General features: G+C 43.4%; 1 protein-coding gene across 3 annotated transcripts in view; it reads left to right on the top strand.

Moving 5' to 3' along the window:
• MYO10 (myosin X) overlaps window positions 1-14,965 on the top strand; it is a 229,694-nt gene that overhangs the window by 1,382 nt on the left and 213,347 nt on the right. The window lies entirely within an intron of this gene.

Raw genomic sequence — 14,965 nt, 5'->3', positions numbered from 1 at the left:
TTGACTTAAGGGAGTCTGATGTGACTTTCATTGGAAGCCAGGGGACGTTTCGTGAATCCAGGACAGTTTTGGAATCTTCCAGCAAATTAGATTGGTGAGGGCTTGCCCCTGTTCGCTAACTTGCTTTATCCTATTTAATTGGATATAATATTTCAAGTCATTCCCCCTGATGGATGCCTACCTTATTCTTAGACAACTGTATTTAATGGCCAAAGTAATAAATACATTCTTGCCTAACAGCAATATCCACTTTTTTCAAGGTGGCATCTCATATGTGATACCCACATTTGCCGTGAAAAGCAGACTGGAAAGGAATTATCCATTCATATATTTTTTTTTCTTTTAAGGAAATCTGTGGTTGAGACTATAGCATTTTTTTTTAACCCACAGAGCTTTGTTTTCATGACTGTAAGAAAACACCAGAACTTTTTCCTGGAGTTGCAGGTTAACCAAAGATGGACCAGTGGGCTGTGTTTAATTGCTTTCATCTGTAAGAAAACCTGGGCTCCGCCTGCAGGACACTAATTCGTATTTTTTTTTTTTTTGATTTTTTTGTGTGTTCTGGGTCCCTTGGGAAAGCTCGCGAGCGGTAGGATTTGTATTCGGTTTTGTTGGGGGTTTCAGTCCCTTTGAAGCCGGTTTTTGGACCAAGGAGGGGAGGGGGCTTGTGACCTCCCCCTGGGCAGAACTCTGCCCCCTAGTGCAAGTGGGGGGGAACTGCAGGATAACATGGGACAGCTGTGACCTGCCGGCACTTTCTCTGAAATAATTTTTCCTTACACCATACCTTGGTTAAGTGTAAGGAGACTTGGTTGTTGGATTTTATTTCAGTGATTAATATGAAGCTGGCCTTTGGCGATCATCTAGTCCATCCGCTTCAGTTTTCTGGATGATGGATCTTAGCCTACAGATGTCAAGTCACAAGCCCAAGGTTGAAGAGATTACAGAATCCAGAGCCTTTTTTCTCTGTTGCTGGTGACTCACGTATTTGGGGGAAATTTTCATTTATTTAAAGTTATGCTTTTGGGGTGCCTGGGTGGCTCAGTAGGTTAAGCGTCCGACTTCAGCTCAGGTCATGATCTCGTGGTCTGTGAGTTCAAGCCCTGTGTCAGACTCTGTGCTGACAGCTCAGAGCCTGGAGCCTGCTTCGGATTCTGTGTGTGTGTGTTTGTGTCTCTCTCTCTCTCTCCCCCGCTCATGCTCGCGCTTGCTCTCTCTCTCTCTCTCTCTCTCTCTCTCTCTCAAAAATAAAAACATTAAAAAAAACTAAAAAAAGATTTATGCTTTTAATCTTGTGATGTATTTGTAGTACAATATTCTGATCAACATTCAAAGTTCCACCCATAATTGTAGTGACCTTGGGAGGCCATCAAGGCCAGTCAGGGAGGCAACACGGTGCTGTATTAGAGACAAACTCCTAATATAGATCCTGTCTGTCTCTGGTAGTGTCTTCTAACAGGCCATCCTTTTGTTAAATTTCGTGAAATTCTCCAGTGAAGAAAATCATGGGATGTCCTGTCACAGGAGAAACAGTAACCGTGGAAGTGATATGTTTCCAAGGACAGCAAAACCGTACCGACTCATCACTAAGTAGTGCCCTGGTAACTGGTGTCTTTGCTAACTTTTTCCATTGTGATTTAGGCATAATGACTTGTTGCTTGTTGGACAGCAGTTTGAGGGTAACTAACACTAGCAATTGAGGAAAAAAAAAGGGGGGGAACAAGATGTTGCATGTATTAGCTTTATGTGAGTGTGGCCAGACAACAGCAGAGTGGGAGCTTCTTGTGACTAGCAGCTGGTGTTTAGAGCGGGACCAGGATTTCTCAAACCGGGTGCCATTGACATTGTGGCTCCGTTCATTCTTTGCTGTCGGGAGCCGGCCCTGTGCCTTGTAGGATGTTGAACATCACCGGTCTCTACCCAGTAGGTGCTAGCAGAACCCCCAAGTTGTGACAACCGAAATGTTCCCAGACGTTGCTTCATGAGCCACCGGGAGTGAAATCACTCCTAATTGAGAACCACGGAGCCAGCCCATGGAGCGTTGCCTCGTGGAATTGATTCCTGTGCATGTTGCAAGCACAGACTTCTGGCCTGCGCTTGCCTGCTTTAAAAAGCCATCAGGGCTTTTACTGCAGGCCAGCGAGATGCCCGTGAGGTTTGTGCCGTCGGCTGATGGCTACCGACTTCAGAATGTTCCTCGGGATTGGAGAGGCCGAGGGCCCCACACTCCCCATGCAGTTCCTTCGTGACCTTACATTTTCATGGCTTCTCTCAATTAAATTGTGTGCGCACTTCTGCGAAAACTCGTTTTTTCAGCGTTTGGAGTTAAGCTGTTAAAAAGTTTGGTGTTGGCAGAAACTAAGTTGGGGTATGTCTGTAACCAGAAGCCTTTTTTTTTTTTTTTTTTTTTTTTTTAAAGCAAACAGAAAAGGCTCAACCAAGTGGCAAGATTATTTTGCAAACATGTTGTTGATATTTTGAAGTGGATGGTGTTTCCATGTCCCTGGGGCCACGTAGGCAGCAGCTAGGGTAGTGGAGGGGCAGCTGAACACATACAGGAGCTGGACTTGTCTATTTTAGGAAAAGGTATGGCCCCCTGGCCATGTAAACAAAAGATCTTTTGAGGATTATTGATGGAAGGTATAGGACTGCTTTGATTTTCAGAATAAATATGTAAAATGTCCGTAAGTGTCATGAATACAAGCATAGAAGGCAGGTTATTAACGTCTTGAGATACATTGTTGGTGAAAATGTCCCAGCTACACCCATTTCTTACTCTCAGGTGGAATCACCTTCCTTGTTTCCACTTAATTTGGGGAGGTGTTTTGGTTTTGATTGTTAACCTAGAGTTCAAATAGCTTTTTAAGCTGGAAGTCATTCTTGAGCCTATTTCTCTCCCCGCTTCTCTAGTATTTTTATTTTGTTTTAGGTCTCAGTGATATTTATTGCCTCGAGCAAAGAAAAAAAAAAATCAAGACTTATTTTTGGGGGCTCCTTGTTCCGGCAGATCCTGAAGCCGACTCCTCTGCCAGCGATAAAATAGAGTCGGGCCGTTTGCTGGGGTCCTCCTTTTTCACAATGGAGTTATAGCACCTTGCCTTTTCTGCACACTCGGTCAAGGTTTCTGTTGTCAGATACTCATTTTTTGGCCCCTGCCATGTTGGGGACAGCAGAGCCCTGAGAGCAGCTGTAAGCTGGACAGTTGTTACCAGCAGGGAGCTCTGATCTCCCTGGCCTGGCAGGGAGGGGCTGTTCTCCCCATATCGTGTGGCTTGCTGTTCTCACCTCTCAAATCAGGCACGAAGCATGGGCGGGGCCTCCACTGTTTAATCAGAGTGGTGGCAAGGGAGGGCAGTGTTTGCTTTTTTAGCTCTGCTGGCTTTAAGTGGGGTCACCTCTAAGGACACTCGTCTTGAATGTGCCCTTCCATTGAAATTGATTAAGAAATAGGAGACTTTATTTTTTTAGTTAAAAAAATTTTTTTTTAACGTTTCTTTATTTTTGAGAACGAGCACAAGTCAGGGAGGGGCAGAGAGAGGAGGAGACACAGAATCTGAAGCAGGCTCCAGGCTCTGAGCTGTCAGCACAGAGCCCCACGCGGGGCTCGAACTCCGGAACTGTGAGATCTTGACCTGAGCCGAAGTTGGACACTCGATTTGAAGAGCCACCCAGGAACCCTTGTTTTTTTTTCTAATTTTTAAATTTAGTTTTTATTGAAGTGTAATTAATATGCAGTGTTATATTAGTGTCAGGGGTACAATAGAAGGATTCAACAATCCTATGTGTTACTACTCCGCGCTCATCACCGTAAGTGCACTCTTATTCCTCTCTGTTTCTGTGAGGATGCCTTCTTGATGAGTTTCAAAATTTTGCAGAGTAACTACTACGTAACATTTTCATATCATCTGCAGGGAACTGAACGTTCAAAAATGAGCAAACACTGAGTCTACATTAAGCTTAGCAGTAGTTCCCCACACCTCAATGCCCCTCTGGGCCAAATGAAAAGCACTTCATCCTTAAAAGTAGAAAAGATGTAGCTGTGGGGAGCCCAGCTGCACCCCTCACCCCTGTGGGATCTTGGGTTTTCTGACCTTCCTGGGCTTTATTTCTGTGGGCATAATAGTGTCAACCTTGCATGATGATTAGAATTTGAGACTTGGCACATGGCAGGTGCACAAGAAGAGATTAGTTACAGTAACTTAGAAAGTAAGAGTCAGGGGCTCTTGATGGTGAATGAAATTCCAGAATGCAGCGGGGCAGGGAGATCTTGGCCTTAACGCTGTTCCCCAGGATCGTTTCTTGTGCTAGATTGCATTTATTAATTTCCTCCCTTTCAACCTGTACATTTCTGGCAGATTTTGCCTTTCCAGAATTCTGTCTCAAGCGTGTCCATATTGCTTATAAAATCAAGCTCACATTCCTTAGTCTGGTTTTCCAGGCCTTCTGATCTTGCAACTCTGTATTATTTTCCCCATGTGAATTCTACCCTCGAGGATCTCTTACAGGTCCTTCTCCACACCTTTGTGTGTGCTGTGCTCTCTGCTGATCAGATGTCCTGCCTGGCTAGCGCCTTTTTGAAACTATCCCTGACTGGTCTAGTTCACGGTGACCTCCTACCTCTCTTTCTTTCCTCTGAACTTGGCTCTGCCTCTTTCTGTCCTGGTCTTGTTAGGAATTTACCCTGGTTTGCTAGAGGGTTTACCTATCTTTTTCTCCCTTTCAAATGAGTAAACTGAGCCTCAAGAGTTTAAATATCGCACTCATAAGTTTTATCACCTTGTTTCCACTGAGAGGTCCTTATGGATAGGATTCTCTCCTTGTATCGCCTTTATTTTTCCCTCAAGTACTGATCCTTTTATGGTGAGAGGGGTGATGCTTCTAACATTTTTTCCTTGATCGTGAAGCATTTTACAATTCTTTGAGGACAATAATAAATATGGCTGATGTTTATCGAGGGCTTACTGTGTACCAGGCATGTTCCTGAGTACTGGGCATTCAGCAACTCATGTAATCGATTTGCCAGCTCAAGGAGGAAGTCCCCATAGATGAAGAAAGTGAGACACAGAGAGGTTAAGTAAGTGGCCGAGTGTCACACAGTTAGAAAGTGATCGTTAGGATTTGAACACAGACCTTTGTCTCCAGAACCTCTGTACTCTTCACTGTCACTCTTTTCTGTCCTGTTGGTGTCATTTGCCTTCTGCCTGTACCGTTGTTTCTGGGCTCTTTGAAGGGCAGTAGGCGGTTCGTAAATGATTTTTGAGTTAAATTGCATGGGGGTTTGGGTTAACAGGTAATCCACACTCCAGAAACCTTGAAACCCAGTAGGGAAATGTTGAATCATGCCATTAATTTTTATCTGGTTTTCTTTTTACTTAAAGAAGACATACACTCTTGTTTCATTGTAAAATGTGGTTTCTAAAGTGGCCGGCCCTCCCCATGAGAATGGTAGGAAGATTTATGTAACGAGACACTTTGAAAACTAGCTTTGTGAGATGTGTTTATTACAAGAAAGGGTAGGACTCATTTGTTTCCCCAGTTCTAGCTATCCATTATCCCCATGTTTGCCTTTGAGGTTTTCTGATGGAATCTTCTCTCTCAATTCAGGGTTCTGGCAACTTTCCCAGCGTTTCTGCATATCGGTTGTGTAGTACTTCAGCTTATTAACGCCCATGGCATGATCACTGACCACACGGCCGGACATTTCTAGAGAGCATTCCTTGATTAAAACAGGAATCTCAGCCTTGCCTAGAGCTTTTCGGAAAATGTGTCCACCAGGTCTAAAGTATGCAACTTGAGTCCCCAATTTAAATCTGGCGTCTCCCGTCACATGACCTCCTGTCACCTGACTCTGCCAGTTACGGGGAAAGGTGTTGGAGTTCTTGTCTGTTGAAATCCAGCCACAGCGAGGGAGTGACACACGGGGGGCTGTAAATTTAATACCTTCACCCACGCTGCAGTATTGTTCTGCAGGATTAAAATCATCTCTGTATAAAAGGATTTTATGTGTGGATTTTTTTTTTTTTAAGTGAGTTATTACAAAGAAAAGGTAGGCAAGGTTGAATGTTTGCACTTTGGGATAGGCTTATTTTTACTACTGGTTGGTCGTTTAGAGTCGTGAAGGTAAAAGACTTGGGAGATGTTGGAAGACTAAACTTTTTTACGTGGGTTCCTACCCAACATTGGGCCCGAAAAGAAATCTATAATTCTTTTAAATGCCTTTTTCTTTTTTTGTCCACTAATAACATTTGAGTAGTACCCACTGACCATGGGATACATGATGGAGATAAGTGGACTTCTCTCCAAAAGCATGTGTTCGTGAAGTCCACTTGTTGTGTGTTAAAGTTCACTTTAAAAGAAGTTTGTCCATAGACCACATGCTTGTGTGTAGCTACTGTTAATAAATTCTTGGTGTTACTAACTTCATACATATTTAAATTACGTTTAAGGGACTATATTTAGAATTAGGAATGTTCAGGCTTTAAACAACTTTCCTGAACACGGATTTACTACGTCATCAGTAATTGACATCACCATGTCAAAAGTAATGTACTATTTGCCACATCATTGTTAATTTCTTCTTTCCTTAATCTAGCAAAGATAGGTACTAAATTTAGAAAATGCCATAAGCAAGAGACAGAAACTCCCTGAGTCCTGCTTTTTTTTAAATGTTTGTTTAATTTTTTAATTTTAATGTTTAATTTTTGAGAGGGGGCGGGGAGAAGCAGGGGGTGGGGGGGGGCACAGAGGCTCTGAAGGGGGCTCTGCGCTGAAAGCAGCGAGCCCGATGCAGGGCTTGAACTCACAAACCGTGAGACCATGACCTGAGCCAAAGTCCGATGCTTGACTGAGCCACCCAGGTGCCCCCCCCCAGGTCCTACAGTCAATGTTTTGGAATGTTTGTTTTCCATGCCTCTCTATATATGTTTCTATAAAAGCACATCTATAATGTTTTTCGTTTAAGAGTTGAGAAAAGTTTTAATTGTCGCAAAACTTGCACGTGTCCTTTTCGGGGCCAGGGGCAAGAGTACAAATGCAGACCTCTGTCACATATCTAAGTATTTAAAAGTTCTAAATCAAGCTTACCAACCGGTAAATAAAATGTCTTTGCCTCCCTCGACATGAGGTCATGTCTCACGAGGGCACAATCAAACAATTTGTGTAAAGCTGTGTTTTTTCTTGCTGAAAGCAGAATATCAAGGGTAAAAGAGAATAATTACAGTTGCAAATGCCTGGCCATTCTGTTGATAGGCCAGTGATACTCGCATGAGTAATACACCATGTTGTCCGTAATATATTTTCCATAAATCTATTTTTCTTGTCCGTCTTTTCAGCAAAATCACTATATGGTTATTGTCAAGATGTTTACAATTTATGTTTTATTGGCATTAACGCCAAAGTAAAAGACCTTCCTTGAGTCATAGTGGTTGTTAGATTTTTAATTGAGTTTGGAAAAGGCCTGCATTGTAAGGCAGGACAGTAGTAATTGGCATTGTCAACAAAGCTCATACAGCACTATTTGTTTTTCTTTTTTTAATTGAAGTATAATTAACATAGTGTTATTGGTTTCAGGTGTGCAGTGTAATAAATCACCAACTCTACCTTGCTCACTACTCATCAAGACCAGCATACTCTTAATCCCTTTTATCTATTTCACTCATACAGCAATATTTAGATTAGAAAAATAATAGGGTTACATGTGATCACTGGTATTGCAGAAAGTACTCAATATTTTCATTATATAAATCCTATCATTAGTACTGTGAATTTTCACTATTCCTTAAACTTTCCAATGCTTTGTGTATTATAGAGAAACCATGTTAATTCATTAAAAATCTGTTTTCAATGTTTGTTTGTTTTTGAGAAAGACAAGAGTGTGAGCAGAGGAGGGGCAGAGAGGGTGGGAGACACAGAATCCAAAGCAGGCTCCAGGCTCCAAGCTGCCAGCACAGAGCTCAGCACGGACGGGGCTTGAACTCACGGACCACGAGATCCTGACCTGAGCTGAAGTCAGACACTTAACCGACTGAGCTACCCAGGCGCCCCTAAAAATCTGTTTTCAGATGAAACTAAACCTTAATGCATCTTGGCCACAAAATTATCTGCATAAAAATGTGTTTGGGGATTATGTGTGTGTGCATATTTTCCTTCTTGGTCTTGTAAATGTTTTTATTTCCATAATGTTCTGTTTTACATATTTTCTTGAAATTTTAGTTTTGTTGTATGTATGCGTCACGTATCGTTTCTGTTTGATGACATTTTTCTCTAAAATTTTAAGAGCACAGTTTTTTAAAGTGAAACGGCCAAATTCTGTTCGGAGTTTTCGGAAGCTTTTGCTGTTATTAATGGTAAACAGTTGTTCACATCGAATAACTGTCATAACTGTACATACAAAATAATATTTTCCACCAACAACTATGATTCATTCTTTGAGGAACTTCTGTTTATTTGCTACTTTTTTTTTTTTTTTTTTTTTTGGTCTTTGTGATGTGCAGGGCACGCTGAGGAGCCTACAGCCCAGGGTAGGAGTCCTACCTACGTTTACAGGTCTAAGAATGACCCTGCCTATTCCTCCTGGGCATGTGTCATCATTTATATCACCATTTTAGGTTTATGCTTTTCTAGAAAACCGCACATGAACGTTCTTATACCTAGATCATGTACCCTTGTCTATTTCTTGAGGATAATATTTCCTGGGAGTGGAGATGTGTGATCAAAGAGGTTGCACATTTTTACTTAGATTCTTTGGCAGCAAAAGTTTCATGAGAGGTGTCAGTGCATCTTCCATACAGCAAGCTCTGCAGAGCTACCCTGTCATGATGTATCCGCGATAGGGATTTCGTGGCTTCTAATTAGAATCTTCATGACGTGCGTTTTTCATAAAGGAGGTTATCACATACTAGATTACTGGGCCCACTGTCAGGCTCTCCTCTGAGCTGCAGTGGAGGAGAGATGTTCTCCGTGAATTACAAGCTGGGCTGCCCATTCACATCGGGCCCTCGGAAAATCCCTGTGTGGGTCCTGATGTTCACTGAAGGTCAAAGTGCACACAAGGGACCTGGCTTTACTTGCCTGGAAGCCGTTGGCCGTTGGTTTGGGGAATTGTTTATGGATTTTTCTTTTAATTCTCAATCCTTTTGTATTGCAAGTATCCTCGTGTGTTGACCTTGACCCAAGTTACCAGTTGGTTTTTCTAACTAGAGGAATTTAGGCAGCCTACAATAGTATGTGTGTGTGTTGCATTAAAGCTTATTCTTATTGCCTCCACGAAATCTTTCCATGGACTTTGAACTAAGTGTTGAGTGCTAGGTGACAGTAACACTATACCTTTTATAGTGCATGCCATTGTCATTTAATATGGGTTTGCATCAGGGCACCTGGGGGGCTCAGTCCAGTTCGTGAGTTCCAGCCCCACCTCCGGGCTCTGCGCTGACAGCTCAGAGCCTGGCGTCTGCTTCAGATTCTGTCTCCCTCTCTTTCTGACCCTCCCCTGCTCACCCTCTGTCTCTTTCTCTCTCTCTCAAAAATAAACACTAAAAAAAACTTAGTATAGGTTTGCATCTGCTCATTCCCACGCGTATTTTGTTCTTCTGATGATGTGAGCTAAGCCGTCTTGGGATGTTAAAAAATGCAGCAAGATATTCCTGCCATCCCTCAGTATCTCAGCACGACTGGATGGAAAGGGGATTTCTTTGATGCAAGCTAAGACATTTGGGGCCAATGAAAGTGTCCTTAGCGAGTCCTGAGTTGAGTCCGACAAGAGTGGCGGCAGTGAGGAAATCTTCCAGGTGAAGGGTGTGATGAGAAGCTAGGGCGGGCAGCTGGCAGTTTCCACCTGCGGGCTTGTCACTCTGTGAGGAGCCGTGTGCCCAGGTCCTGAGGCCATGCATGCCACCGGGAACGTCAGAGCCCAGAGAGATGGAAAAACATCCCTCAGATTCTTGCCCTCATCTGTTCTTGGGTCCTGCCTGTTTGGAAGGAATGCTCTGTGAAGATGAGCGCAATATGGAAGCAAGGGGAGTGTTTTCCCCAGTTATTTCTTGGGCAGGGGCTCTTTCTTCCTGCTGCTTCTTGTTCCCGGTCCTGTGCTTTGCAAACAGAGAGTTTCTCGGGCACAGGGGGAAAGAAAAAGAGCCATCCTATGGAAAGGAACTCTCTTTAACTTTGTTAACCTGCCCCCCAGATGAGGGGCCACCTGCTCGCCAGGCACTGGGTTGTCCCCAGCTCCCTGAACTGTCTGCCTGAACTGTCTTCACTTCCTGCCAGTCCCCTGCCAGCCAGCCCCCCCCCCCCCACCCCCTTTGCCCTGCCTGCCTCACCCCAATCCCAGATCTTGCTACCTCTTTTGTAATTAAAATAGGAGCTGAGAGCACTTCCTGAGTCCTAGGGAGATGCCCTGCATTCTCCTCACCACCCGGCTGGAGAGCAAAGAATTTCTCCATACACAGATTTTCTTTACAGCTCCTGTTTTTTTATGAAAAATATCCACTTGCCCTTGTTTTTTTCCCACCAAGAATGTGCATAGCGTAGGACTAGTGTTTCACCAACAAGCAGGTAAGCTGTACTTAGAAGCCTAAGAGATTTTTTTTTTTTTGCTTAGTATATAGATAGGAAATCTATGTGTGTGTACACCCGTGTGCATGTGAGGTCCCATGCACGCACATATATGTAACACATGTACGTGGACACGCGTTCCACGTGTATACATATATGCACACACGAGTGTGTTAGATTTAGCCTCGTGGTTCTAGACCGAGGCGGTCACAGCTACTGATGTGGGAAATGAAGTCTCTTACCAAGGCTGTGATGCTACGGGGTTTTTGTCCACAGGTAGTAGATGAATTGTTTGCTGTCCAGAAGTAGTCCCCAGTAGGCAGTATTTCTGAACCGCTTACGGTTTTCTGAGAAGATAAAAAGTTATAAGCCGCCTCCCCACCTTTTCAGGCGTGACTTGCCTTGCTAGGATGGGGTCCTCAAAATACCACCTTATCATGGACCTTGCATTTCCTTAAGATTTTCATTCTTTAGGGATTCTCTCGAAAGTCGGTGCCAAGTTCAAAGATGTGAAGTCTGGGCATACTGTAAATTCTAGCATTCAGCGTTTTAGGTCTTGAGAACCACTGACCTTTGGGATGTTTCTCTTGGTGACCTCGCCTTTTGGCTGCAACGGTTTCCTTCCTGTCCTTGGACAGATCTGTTGGGCTACTGTATTTTACGCTCTAAAACCGTGGTCACTTAAGATTCTCTTTGAGAAGGCCAGCGCATCTTTTCTTTTCTGTAAATATTGATGGAATATAAATAACAAAATATGAGTAAAGTTGGAATCGCCTGTTGTTTTTCAAAGCCTACGTCAGAAGAAAAGCATCTGCTACAGTGAGCTCTTGGCTGTATAATCAGGACAAGATTCTGCCATACCTTATTCTGGAGACGAAGCAAGCAGGTCAGGGCCTCTTGGCATTTACCGTGGAGGGTAATTTGTGCGTCTGTCTTTTCACCACATAGTTTTTATTGTCTTGTATTTTACCATCATAAAAAAAATGAAAACACGAGTCAGCAGTTCAGAAAGTGACAATGGGGGGCGAAAACCATTCTAGGGTGGCCCGCCTTTCACGGACTGCGTGCAATGTTAAGAAAATGTGCTTCTGACGTTGCAAAATCTCTGGAGTTCAGAGGGCTCTTGATGGGAATGTAACTTTATGCTTATTTGCCTGTTATCTTGGTGATATCAAGTAGATTCCTTTTACCATGAGTCACAGAGAACGGTTGCTTTACCCAAGAGCTACGCCAAATGATAGGGTCAGAAATCTAACTTAGGTTGTGTCACTTGAGTGTCTTAAAGTCGTCGTGGGCTCTTAAGCCTCCACCGGATGCCTAAATGTGAATCTCTGTGGTTGGCACCTGCATTTGAAACAAAGAAACGGGGTATCTTCAGAACAAGAGGCCCCGTGAGGGTTTTCTTTGGTGGTTTGATGAAGTTGAGTAGCTATTTCCTCAAGGAAAGCAGAATTTTGGGAACTTATTTATTTTTAAAGTTTGTTTATTTTTGAGAGAGAGAGAGCTGGGATCAAGTTGGAGAGGGGCAGAGAGAGAGAATCCCAAGCGGGCTCTGTGTTGTTAGCATGGAGCCCCAAGCGGGGCTCAAACTCACAGACCGTGAGATCGTGACCTGAGCTGGAATCAAGAGTCGGATGCTTAACCGACTAAGCCTTTTAAAAGATGATACAGCCTGACTTTATCACAACCCAGTTTAGGACAGAAATGTCTTAAAAAATGTTTTAGCAGTGTTCTCTAATTCAGGTCGATAGTTGCCCAAGACCAAATACGATACATACTTAGGATTTGGTATAACCGAGATTTGGGTAACGATTTGGCTAAATGGAACTCAGCATCATGGCTAAACCACGAGGCAGTGTTTTCAGCCTCTGTGCCGTCTGCGTTTTCTTTTATCCAGTTGAACTAGTGAAACTGTCTTGATCACTTGGCTGGCACTGTATTAAATTCTTTACATGGACTAATGCATTCAATCTGCCCAATAATCTTAGGCGGTTGGTACCATTCGCCTCTCTCTTACGTATAAGGATAGAGTCTCGAAGACGGTAAGTAATTTGCCCAAGTTCGCAGAGCTGGGCAGTGGTAGAATTGGAATTAGGATCCAAGATCTCTAGCTCTAGGAAACTCAAATTCATTTGGAGGTGATTTCAGTAGTTTGTGTAGGAGGGGAAGATCGGATCTGTGTTGAAATCGCTAGGAATGTATATTTGTATCTCCGTAGAGAGCAGACCAGTCAGGTGACACAAGCCCAAGAAGAATTACCTGTTTTTTTGCCAGGGACTGGAACAAGGAATTGAAGTTTTCCTATAATCAAACAATAAAAACATAACCCTGATTGTTTCTGTGATGGGCCACCGAACGTTCATCTTGAGTGAGAGCTCTTGCAGGGCGTTCTGTTGGGGAGAAGATTCAGAGACTAGTTGCTTTGTTTTTATTGAACAAAATTTTTTTAATGTTTATTCTTGAGAGAGACCGAGCATGAATGGGGGAGGGGCAGAGAGAGGGAGACACAGAATCCGAAGCAGGCTCCGGGCTCTGAGCCGTCAGCACAGAGCCCGACGCGGGGCTCGAACTCACAAACCGTGAGATCATGGCCTGGGCCGAGGTCAGACGCTTAACCGATGGAGCCACCCAGGCGCCCCTCAAAGACTAGTTTCTATAAAATGTGTAGATTTCTGGGGAGAATTTCTACTGAAGAACAAGGTCACGTTGAATTTCCTAAACCATTTTTCTTGGCTTTTGTGCGTTTGCGATCAAGTCCAGATTCCCATGAAGTGATGTTGTGAGAAGGCATGTTTGCTTTGGAGGCAGCACGCAGTTTGGGAATCTTGCTTGTCATCTGCATTGCTGATGGCTTCTGTCTGCCTCGCTGCTGTGAGTGGCCCTCAGCTCTCTGGCCATACTTCGGCATCTGGACCTTTCACATCTCCCTCAGCAGGGATGGATGAAAGGGCCATTTCATTTAAGTTTAGGGATAAATCTTTTTTTATAAAGACACTTCTTTTTAGAGCAGTTTTAGGTTCACAGCAAGTGATGAGATTTTAAGAAACCATTTTGGAAACTGACCCTTCTACTGATCTGACAGTTTTACTTGATGATTAATGGTTTACATTTAAGTGAACCTTGCAAAGCTGTAATTCGGTGAACGTGGAGCTACGTCGGCTGCTAGTGTTTGCCATTCCTAATGAATACAGATTTTATAGTTTAAAGAGAAAAGTGTTAGCATGAAGAAAAAAAGTGCTGGCATGGTTATATATCAGCAGATATATTCTTTGTCCTAAAGCGTGCAGTCTGAATGTTGCTCGGGGTTTGGTAGATCGTTATGGATGGGATTTGAATTTTATATAGAACGGTGGTTCCCAACTGGACAATTTTGCCTCTCTGGGGACACTTAGCAATGTCTGCAGACGTTTTGGGTTGTTACCGCTGATGTTGGGCGGGCACTATTGGCATTTAGTGGGTGGAGTTGAGGGTTACCGCTGAACTTCCTGGGATGCACAGTACAGCCCCCCACAACTCAGACTGATTCAGTTCCAATGTCAGTAGTATCAAGGCTGAGACACCCTGATACAGAAGACTGACTTGATTCTGTAAGATTCTACCCTTTTGTATTTTAGTTTTCTGTTTTTTAAGGAAAATGAGGACCGCTAACACAATTTTCTGTAACATGTTTTAGGAGTATGTGTGAATGAGTATCCGTGTTGCCTTCATCTGATTTTTTAATTATAATATCCAAATTCTATTTATTATGGCTTAGTTACGTTATATATCTAGATTTAAAATTCTCTTTATTCTGAAATTAATTTCTGTGGCATCCATGAAAAATATATTGTATGTCTGTGTATTTATACAGTGGGCTGTAAAGTTATTTTTTCCCAGGCCTTTTTAGCTATGGGCTTCTGTTTGTCCTAAAAGGCAAAGGAACAGACAGTACGACCAATTCCATCACCAAGCACCAGGAGACTGATGTGTAGATTTGACACGGAAGAAGGCTGGAAGGGGCCGGAACTAGAGCTCTGCCCTCCGGTCCTCTCTCTGCCACCATGTGATTATTTTCATTCATTTCTGAGCACTTGGGTCACGGACCCTGATCGTGCTTGAGGCAGCGTCTTGTAAGGGGTGAGCGAACCTTTACCGACAAACTCCACGCCGTCCTTCCTTTTCCGCTTCTCCCTATGCTGATGAGTGAGTGTATGATTTTTCTTTCGGCTTAATTTTCATCTAGCACGTCGTTGCCTCGCAAGCCACAGCAATGAATCACTGAATGCTTGGGGAGGGCGGTAGAAACAGCAGGCCACACTGCAAAATACATGGAAGAATACTAAGTTCACACCCTTCTTGTTCTCACCAAACCTTTGGGCAGGAGGAAAAGTAAGTTGGGTTCATCTTTAAAGTTCCTGGATTCAATCTGTGCTTT

This window comes from Neofelis nebulosa, chromosome 1 (assembly GCF_028018385.1).
Source record: "Neofelis nebulosa isolate mNeoNeb1 chromosome 1, mNeoNeb1.pri, whole genome shotgun sequence".
NCBI classification, from domain to species: Eukaryota; Metazoa; Chordata; class Mammalia; order Carnivora; family Felidae; genus Neofelis; species Neofelis nebulosa.
This window is presented reverse-complemented; position numbering and strand designations above follow the sequence as displayed.